Here is a 10,533-nt window from a genome sequence, read left to right on the forward strand (position 1 = left end):
AAAGAAAAGCCAGAATTTTTCCAAATCTTTCTCTGTTGCTGAAGAAGGAAGACAAAGGTGACTTCCTCTGCTAGTTAGGCAGCTGGAAACCCTCAGCATTTATGAATGAAACCTAAACTCTCTCAAGGTACAGGGAAATTGTTAGTTTCGATTTCTAATGGGCAGGAACTGGGGAAATTTGTTTTTTTTTTTTTCATTTAAAGATTATTTATTTATGTTAGAGAGAGCACAAGGAGCAGCAGGTTGGAGGGGCAGAGGGAGTGGGAGAAGCAGACTGCCCGCTGGGCAGGGAACCCGATGGGGGCTCAACCCCAGGACCTGAGCCTAAGGCAGAGATGTTTAACCCACTGAGCCACCCAGGTGCCCCATGGGGACTTTCTTGTAATACAGAGCTGTGTTTCTACACCAGCTGAGGGTAGCAAAGACACATACTACTGATTATTAAGCATACCAGTTAGAATTTAGATCAGGAATAACAAGGAGTCCTTTTCTTTCAATCTGCTAAGCAGAAGTTGTTCTAAATGGACGTTCACCTTTTTTGTTGGTTTCTTTGAGGACGCTTTCTTTCCTTCTCTTTCTTTCCTTGTGAGAGAGCTCAGAGGGAGAGGGAGAAGCAGACTCTTTGCCTAATGAGGGCTCGATCCCCAGGAACCTAGATCATGAGATGAGCCAAAGGTAGATGCTTAACCTACTGAGCACCTAGGTGCAGGAGGACACACAGTTTAAGTTCACATCTGGCTGGAAACTGGAGAAGGTAAGACTATCCCTGACAGGGTTTAAGGAAATTGGATTATGGAAGAATTGTACATAAAATGTACATAAGGAATACGGTGTAATCAGCATGTATGGAGCACTGTTCTAGCAAAAACATTTTTTAACTCTTCAAATTTCAAATACATTTGAAAAAATAAACTTCAATAGGAAAGCAGACAGCACAGTTTATGTCCCTTAGGCATTTCTGGTTGCCAACTAGTCTCTCAGGAAACAATCCATTTCCCATTTGTTCTGTGTCCCTGGTGTCCATGAATTCATTTCCCAAACATCCAAGCATCCATTCCTATTCAGCGCAATAGGACTAGATGTCAAAGAAAGACAACAAGTGGAGGAGTTAGGACGGCTCCTTTTGTCTGTGTGGACCCACCTGGGAGAGGTGGGCAGGAGGATCAGCTGTAGAATGGAGAGCTGGGACGGGATTACCACCGGATCTTGGCAGAATGAGGAGCAGCCTGGTTTCCCAGTGGCTGTAAAGGGGAGGGATTTATCCTGGGCTAACCTTTTATTTCCCCAGAGGCTCACTTCCAAGGGCTATAGGAGGTACTCCAAGTGCAGACCAAAACAAATAGAAAGGGTCCCTTTCGTTGATGATTGGCACTGACAGCCTCAGAAAAACAGACCTTGGCTCCTGGTATCTGCTTGGAGTTCCTCCTTTGTGAGCCACAGACTGAAGCAGTTTGAAAAGCTTCTGATTGAATCAACAAAGGGTGGTAACCTTTCCCAAAGCCAATCCTAGTAATATGGCTGCATGGTTCAAACCAAATCCACCTGTGCAAGACCTTTTCCTACTAACCCCGGGCAGGCCGGCAACTCAGCTCCCGTACCCATCCTGTATGTACAGCATAGCCCATCACTTGGCCCTTGACTTTTCCGGAAGGGATGATGTTCTTTTTTTTTCATGTTAAGACCCTGCCTTCCCAAATAGAGAGGGTAGGCTCTTTGACAGCCCTGTCTATTCCTTTGCCCCTCCTGTCCCCCGTGACCACTTCCAGCACACTCACACTCGAGGCACGTACTATTTATGGCTTGTTCAATGTGAACACCAAACTTCTCATTTTTGTAGCTGTCCCTCCTACATAAGAGAGTGTCTTCTTGGAAATGTAGACACTTTACCTGCACGGTACCCATTATGATTCCCAGACATGTTTTTTTCTGAATGTTTCAACCACTTCTCCTTTTTTTTGAAATATATTTTACTTATTTACTCATGAGACTTACACACACACACACAGAGGCAGAGACATAGATAGAGGGAGAAGCAGGCTCCCTCTGGGGAGCCTGTTGCAGGACCGAATCCCAGGACTCTGGGTGGGATCATGCCCTGAGCCCAAGGCATATGCTCAACCACTGAGCCACCCAGGTGTCCCAGTTCCAACCACTTCAAATTCCAGGGCTCTCTTCACCAAACCTCTCCCCTATAGGTGGTGGTATGGGGGGGCGGGGCACTGGAAAAGTGGTGACTGTGGCTGAGTTTTTGCTCACTCATCAGAACTCTAGAAAATGTTTCCGTTGAATTCAACATTTTGTAAGTTTTAGTTTTATATTCTTTATTTTTTAAGTTTTATTCATTTTTAAAAATGTAATCTCTATACCCAGTTTGGTCCTTGAACTCATGAATCTGCCATCAAGAATCAGATGCTCTACCAACTGAGCTTGCTAGGCACCCCCAGTTTTGTTTTTTTGTTTGTTTTTTTGGCCATGGGTGGATCCTGCACAGGGAGGGGCAGAGGGTGATGGAGAAGCAGACACATCACAGGGTGGGGAACCTAGAGTACAGCTCAATCCCAGGACCCCGAGATCATGACCTGAGCAGAAGACAGAGGCTTAAGTAAATGAGCATGCCCCCAGGTGTCCCCAATAGCCCCTAGGTTCAGTATTCTTAAAGAATTTTTTAAATGGTAGCAAAATGCACATAACACAATTTACCATCATCATTTTTAGGCCTCTAATTCAGTGGCATTAAGTACAATCTAATCGTTGTGCAACCATCACCTCACCGTCATCCATCTCTAGGACTCTTTGGCTTGAAAAACTGAAACTCTGTCCTCATTAAACACTAACTCCCCATTCCCTCTCCCCCAGGTCCTGGCACCCACCATTCTACTTTCCATCCCTATGAATTTGACTACAATGATAACTCAGACAGGGGGTGGTCCTACAGTATTTGTCATTCTGTGACTGGCTTATGTCACTTAGCATAATGTCCTCAGAGTTGATATATGTAGTAGGTGATGTGTGAAAATTTCCTTCTTTTTGAGCGCTGAGTAATATTATATTGTATGGATATACCCAGTTTTGCTTATCCATTCATCAGTCTGTTGACATGTGGTTTGCTTCCATCTTTCATCAAATGTGAAAATTGCTATGAACATGGTGTACAAATATCTCTTAGACACATTGCTTTCTTTTATTCCAGATACATATATTATATGTATATTTTTAATATTTATTTATTCATCAGAGACAGAGAGAGGGAGGGAGAGACAATAGGCAGAGGGAGAAGTGGGTACCCTACTGAGAGTCTGAGAGAGACTTGATTCCAGAACTTTGGGATTATGAACTGAGCCAACGGCAGACACTCACCGATTGAACCATGCAAGCGCCCAAAGATACATATTTTTAAGTAGGCTCCATGCAAGGCATGGAGGCACTCACAACCCTGAGATCAAGTCCTGAACTGAGATCAGGAATCAGACACTTAAGTGACCGAGCCACCCAGGCGCCCCTGGAGAACTTGCTGTCAATTTTTGGTATATATACCCAGAATGGTGTTGATGGATCATATGGTTTTTTCTATTTTAATTTTTTGAGGAACCCTCATACTGTTTTTCAATAGTGGCTGCAACCATTTTGCATTCTTGCCAACATTACATGAAAGTTCTAATTTCTCTACATCCCACCAGTACTTGTTATTCTATTTTTGTGTGTTTAGTTTTTCTGGTTTTCTTGGCAGTAATTCATCCTCACAGAGGTGAGATGGTGTGTGTTAGATATTTTAACTAAGGTAAAACTCTTAGCTCGTACTTCCAAGGACAACTGGATGCTAACTATGCCTTCACATGACTCAGGGACAAACCTATTGTGAGGATAGCTAGGTTTAAGCTAGAGGGTTAGACAAGTTTTAAAAAAATGAGCTGGTGTTAAGAAGGGGGGGTGATGATGTTACAAAAGCTGTTTTCTATGTTTATTGTTTATAAGGACCATGTAATAAAGCAGGCACGCTTTCTGATTGACTCTACAGAGGAAAGCCGTTGCAAATGAAGCCCTAGCATAATGATTCTGGGCTTCCCCTCCCTGAACACAGATGGTCCCCCTGGAAGCTTTGGAGGAGGGGGATTTCACAGGAACGTGGAAGGTTTTGGGACTCTGGCTCTGCCACTTCCTAAAAGTTAACATTCCCGAGCCTGTTTCCCTTACTGTAAGGTAGCAACACATATGTCTGACCTCTGAGGTGACAGTGAGAGGATAAACAAGGATAATATACTGTGGGGGCATGCAGCACTGTTCAGATTCTTTTCAGGAATAAAGAATTGGGGCCCCTGGGTGGCTCATTCCTGTTGAGTGTCCGACTTTTGATTTCAGCTCAGGTCATGATCTCTGAGTTGTGAGATCATGCGCCACGTTGGGCTCTGCACCTGAACTCTGGGCCTGGAGCCTGCTTAAGACTCTCTACCCCTCTCCTTCTCCCTACCACCTCCTCTCAACAGCTGATATGTGTGTGCACTTTCGCTCCCTAAAAACAAAAAAGAAAAGAAAAAAGAATATTATCTCTAGCTTTGAAAGGGCTGTCAGCAGATGTTCTTTCTGTCAGCCCTCTAGGGAGGGCCTCAGCTGCAGAGCTGCCTTGGTCTAGGTCATGTCCCTGCCCTGTGTCCACTGGCTGGTACAGCGTTAGAGCTGGTACTGCGTAGGGGGTATGAAAGCTGACACTTCTCAGCCCAACTCAAGGCAACTCTAAAGGGTCCATTCCATTTCAAGAATGTCTCTTGGCCAAGGGTGTCTCTAAGCTGTGCCTGCATTAGATGGTCCAAATCCTTTTAATTTTGACTATGTAAAAGGAAAGCAACATATAAGTGGTTATTAGAATTTGCATTCCTTCATAATATGAGATTGAGGGATTTGTCCATCTTTATAGGCTTTCTGTGACTGACCAGCTAATGCTGGTTTCTTCTTAGTTCTAGGTACACCTTCTTCTATAAAAGTTGTAGAAAAGATTTCACATAGCCATACATGACTCAAATGTTTTGAGAGATTAGCCTATTTTTCTTCTCATTCACTGCATGCCTGACTCCATGTTGTTATTCCCTGCCTCAGGGATTTTAACAGAGCAGAATGTGATGTCCAGTCCTGAAACCCACTGAGAGGGGCTGATATATGTCCTGGTAGGTAGGGAGGAAGGAGGGTGGGGACGAGGGTTTGGGCAGGGGTGATGTCTGAAGTATGGTAACGAGGGCACCATTAATTAGATATCATGCAGACAGGAATGTGGCACAATCTTGACAGTTTGTGAAGTTCCTGAGAAGTGGGGTAACTCATCAGGCTTACTGGAACCCACTCCCGGAAAAATGGCCAGGGCTCCGGAAGGCTCTCAAGGCAGGCTGTTCCCTGTGGCAGGTTGGGGCCTGGGTCTCACTTGCTGTCTCAGTCCTTTCTAACTATTTCCAGAGCAGCATTCCCTCTGCTTCCCATCCCTGTTATCTCAACTCGGAGTAACGTACACCCACTGGCCCCTTTCCCCCCAATGTAGGTGGGTACAAGATACATCATCCATAGAAAAAGATCAATAAGGAATTGAATGGTTTTCATTAAAGAACCAGAACCACCTAATACGTACATGTAGAAACATTCCACCCCAAGCAGCGGTGTACATATTATTCTCACATGTCATGGGACATTCTCCTCTACAACAGAGCACACAAAGGACACAGGACAAATTAGGAAAATGTAACTATCTCAAGCATCTTTTCACAACCACAGTGGTATGAAAAATAAAAATTAATCACACAAAGATCCCCCCAAAATGTGGAAATTAAGCAACATGCTCAACAAGTCATCAAAGAAATCGAAGGAGGAAAAATACCTAGAGACAATGAAAACAGAAATACAATACAGCAAAATTTGTAAGCTGCAGCAAATGATTCTAAGAGGGAAGGTAATAGCAATACAGGCCTACCTCAAAAAGCAGGAAATACCTCCAATAAACAATAAAATTTTACACCTAAAGGAATTATAAAGAGAAGGAAACAATAATTCAGAGCAGAAATAAATGAAAAAAGATGAAAATGATAAATAGAAAAGATCATGAGGGGATCCCTGGGTGGCTCAGCGGTTTAGCGCCTGCCTTTGGCCCAGGGTGCGATCCTGGAGTCCCGGGATCGAGTCCCGCGTTGGGCTCCCGGCATGGAGCCTGCTTCTCCCTCTCCCTCTGCCTGTGTCTCTGCCTCTCTCTCATCTATGTCTATCATAAATAAATAAAATCTTTGAAATAAAAAAAATCAATGAAATTAATAACTGATCATTTGAAAAGATAAAATGGGTAAACCTTTAGTTGGAATAACTGAGAAAAAAAAGAGAAAAATATAAATAATCAAAATCGGAAATGAAAGAGGACATTAGTTTTAGTTATGACTGTTTAGATACAATACCGAAGGCAATGATCCTCAAAGAAAAAATTGACAAGTTGGAATTTATACCAAAAAAAAATACTTCTACTCTGTGAAAGATGCTAAGAATGAAGAGACAGGCCACAGACTGGGACAAAGTCCTTATAAGACCTATACTAGGGCAGCCCCGGTGGCGCAGTGGTTTAGCGAAGCATGCAGCCTGGGGCGTGATCCTGGAGACCCTGGATGGAGTCCCCCGTCGGGCTCTCTGCATGGAGCCTGCTTCTCCCTCTGCCTGTGTCTCTGCCTCTCTCTCTCTCTCTCTCTCTGCATCTATATGAATAAATAAATAAAATCTTAAAAAAAAAAAAAACCCACATACTAATACGATCCAGCGGTCCTGCTCCTTGGTATTTACCGAACTGAATGTGACAACTTCTGTCCACCCAAAAACTTGTACCCGGATCTCTTCACAGCTTTACCCGTATCTGCCAAAACTTGGAAGCAACCAAGAAGTCTCTCAGCAGGTGAATGGATAAGTAAACAGGTCCACCCAGGCAAAGGAATATTAGTCAGTTCTACAAAGAAATGAGCGATCAAGCCATAAATGACATGGAGGACCCTTAAAAGCATATTTCTGAGTGAAAAAAGCCAATCTGACAAGATCAAATGCTCTAGGATCCCAATTCTGATAATCTGGAAAACGCAGTACTGTGGAGAGAGTAAAAAAGATCAGTGGTTGCCAGTTTTTAACTTTTGGTAAAGTATGAATAGCTACTTTTCCAGATGTGTTATTTCTACTTACTAATCCATACACTTTTCTGTCTTTGAAGGCTTTGGTAACAGGTTTCAGCTTTTTCTGTTTTGAAGATTACAGAGCCACTGACAGCATCTAGATATTTAGGGATACACTCTTTCATGATCTTGATTTTAAGTTAAAAAATATACAAGAAGTCTTGTGTAAAGGAGGATTCCATGTAGAAAATCAAATCAAAGAGGAAAAGTTCTTGTTTGGTTTTAAAGATTTCTTTCAGTGAAGGTGTGACTCGGTGGATCAGTTGGTTAAATGTCTGCCTTCGGCTCAGATCATGATCTCAGGATCCTGGGATCAGGCCCCCAGCTAGTCAGACTCCCTGCTCAGCTGAGAGGGGTGGGGCATGGGCTGCTTCTCCCTTTCCTTCTGTGTGCATGTTCTCTTTCTCTCTCTCTCTCTCTCTCATCTCTCTCTCTCTCTCTCTCTCTTCCTCCCTCCCTCTCAAATAAGTGAATAAATCTTAAAAGAAACTTTTTAAAGTCTTTATGGGACCTATATTTTCTTGAATTAAATTTGTAGTTCTAGAACAAATAGGCGATCTAAAAAGGTGTTTATCCGTGTTACTTAAGAACAGAGGCTTCCCTCTGTTGTAACCCACAAAAGTGAGAGGGACTGTGGTCATTAAGCACAAGCGCTGACTCCTCGAGTGTCCGCCTGAGGAGAAACAGCACCTGGCCCAGGAGCCTCCCAACGCCTCCTGCCTCCAGGCACCAAAGCCTGGACATCAGAGCCTGCCTGTCCTCCCCAAAGGAAGCGCCCCTTGGAGATGAAGCCCCAGAAGAGGCTCGGCTTGGATGCACCCTCCACGAGGAGCCAGAGGGCAGCCTTTCTGCAAGTGGGATTGGAACTCAAGCCATAAGTACGCTGTGCGGACCCGACAGGGATTTATACACATGTTGGTCCTCAAAAGCGACAAACCAGTGCTCTACAAAATAAAATGTGTTGGAAACCCTCTGAGTAAGGTGAACATACTGTTGGGCTTTTTTTTTTTTTTTCTTTTTTTTTGGTATACTGGTGATGACTAAATCTGAATTCTTTTGAATGTCCATCATGTCTTGAATGCTGCTGGCTTCTTCGGTGGCAGGTCTCCTGAGAGGCAGGGAGCTAAGCAGATGATGTCCCTGAGGAAATCATCTTCGTGAAGATTGGATTTTGTAAAATGCAGGTCTGTGTGATTCATGTGATCCCGAGGAGGAAGAACTGGTCTTTAAAGCAGGGTTTCCCAGAGTGCATTCCAGATCATCTGGGGGTGCTTGTCACGGGCACGGTCTCGGGTCTCGCCACAGACCCGCAGGATCCGAGTTCTGGGTGGCCCAGGGAGTCTGTCTTCCACCAGCATCCCAGGTGGCTCCGTGCACTGAAGTTGGGACCACAGATCTGAGGAGTGTCCCAGAGGGCCAGGAAGAGGCAAAGGAGGGAAGGAAAGTGCAGTTGCTCTGGCAGCACCACTCTGGGCCCAGCAAACACGCACCCACGCCCAAGAATTTGGAGAGTTCCTTGAAGAATCAAGTGATTGAATATTTGACCTCTTAGCAAAATCTGTGTAGGAGATCTTCCAATTTGGTGAATACTTAATAAATAGACAATTATTTGGCTTCCTGATAGCATTTTAAAACTTCACATTGACTTGGTATAGTGAGTTGTTCTCCTTAAATCCTATGATTTATCCAAAAATATAGCTTGTTGGGATCCCTGGGTGGCGCAGAGGTTTGGCGCCTGCCTTTGGCCCAGGGCGCGATCCTGGAGACCCGGGATCAAATCCCACATCGGGCTCCTGGTGCATGGAGCCTGCTTCTTCTCCTCTGCCTGTGTCTCTGCCTCTCTCTCTCTCTCTCTCTCTCTGTGTGTGTGACTATCATGAATAAATAAATTTAAAAAAAACAAAAAACAAACAAAAAAAAACACAAAAATACAGCTTGTTAAAATGCACGGCATTTAAAACTACAGTCTGAAAGGGCACGGCCCTGGTGAGGTAGGTTATTCCTATGGGCAACAGGAATTACCTGTCAATATCAAGGCTCAGCTTGTTATATTTGCGCAGGCTGTGTTGAAACTTGGAATTCTGCCTAGGAAGAGATGCTGAAATACTTACTGTGTAAGCAATATGTACTTTTTGGCCAAATATTTTTAAAATAACTTAGTACGTTGTAGTCTGCAATTCTGCATGCCTTATGATGAATAATGGGAGTGCTTTAAGTTGTTCTGATCTGAGATGTTTGAGCCAGCAGTTTTGGTCTGAATTTAGCGTTGCCTTTCAAGGAGTTATAACCGAATTCTAAGTTTTACAGTTTTATTCTGTAAAGAGAGACCAGAATAGCTATACTGTACTACTACTGCGATGCTTTTCTTTATTTTTAGAAGTAATAAAGCAAGCATAGATAATGATGCTTCAGATACATAAGTATCTTGTGTGTGCATGTATGTGGGTACACAGAGAGAGGTCTAGATTTCCCCCAACCTACCTCCTTGAGCTTCTCATCCCCCAAGCTCGGAGCACCCTTTTTCTCTAGACAAGGTATTGGTTGCATAGATAATATAATTTACTTTCAACAGTAATTTTGCACCTTTTCTCACTAGAGAGAATAGTGCATATGGGGGGCACCTGGGTGGCTCAGTTGGTTAGGCGTCCACCTTCAGCTCAGGTCATGATTCTGGAGTTCTAGGATTGACACCTGTATCAGGCTGTGCACTAAGCATGTACTCTGTTGTCGCACTGCTTCTGCTCCTAACCCCTACTTCCTTTATCTCTCTCTTCAAATTGATGAATAAAATCTTAAGAAGAAACCAAAATGATGACATATTTCTAAGGTGAGACATTCCTGAAGTAACTCTTAAGACAAAGAAACAATGAGAAAAATGAAGAAGAAAAAAGAAACAATGAGATGCTATGTCAATCATCTGCAGAGACTGGATGAAAAGATATTCTAGAAAGAATTTCTAGTTCTTACAGTCATTATGGAAAGCAGTATGGAAGTTCCTCAAAAATTTGAACTAGAACTACCATATGAGGGGCGCCTGGGTGGTTCCGTGGTTGAGCGTCTGCCTTTGGCTCAGGTGGTGATCCCGGGGCCTGGGATCAAGTCCCACATTGGGCTCCCCGCAGGGAGCCTGTTTCCACCTCTGCCTAGGTCTCTGTCTCTTCCTCTCTCTCTCTCTCTCTCTCTCTCTCTGTGTCTCTCTTATTTAAAAAAAAATAAAAATAAAAAAAGAACTGCCATATGATCCAGTAATCCCACTTCTGGGTATCTATCCAAAGGAACTGAAATTAGATCTCCAAGAGATATCTGCACTCCCACCTCCACCTAGCACTATTCACAAGAGGCAAGATAAAGCAAACCTAAG

Source organism: Canis lupus, unplaced genomic scaffold (assembly GCF_011100685.1).
Source record: "Canis lupus familiaris isolate Mischka breed German Shepherd unplaced genomic scaffold, alternate assembly UU_Cfam_GSD_1.0 chrUn_S2094H2293, whole genome shotgun sequence".
Lineage (NCBI taxonomy): Eukaryota > Metazoa > Chordata > Mammalia > Carnivora > Canidae > Canis > Canis lupus.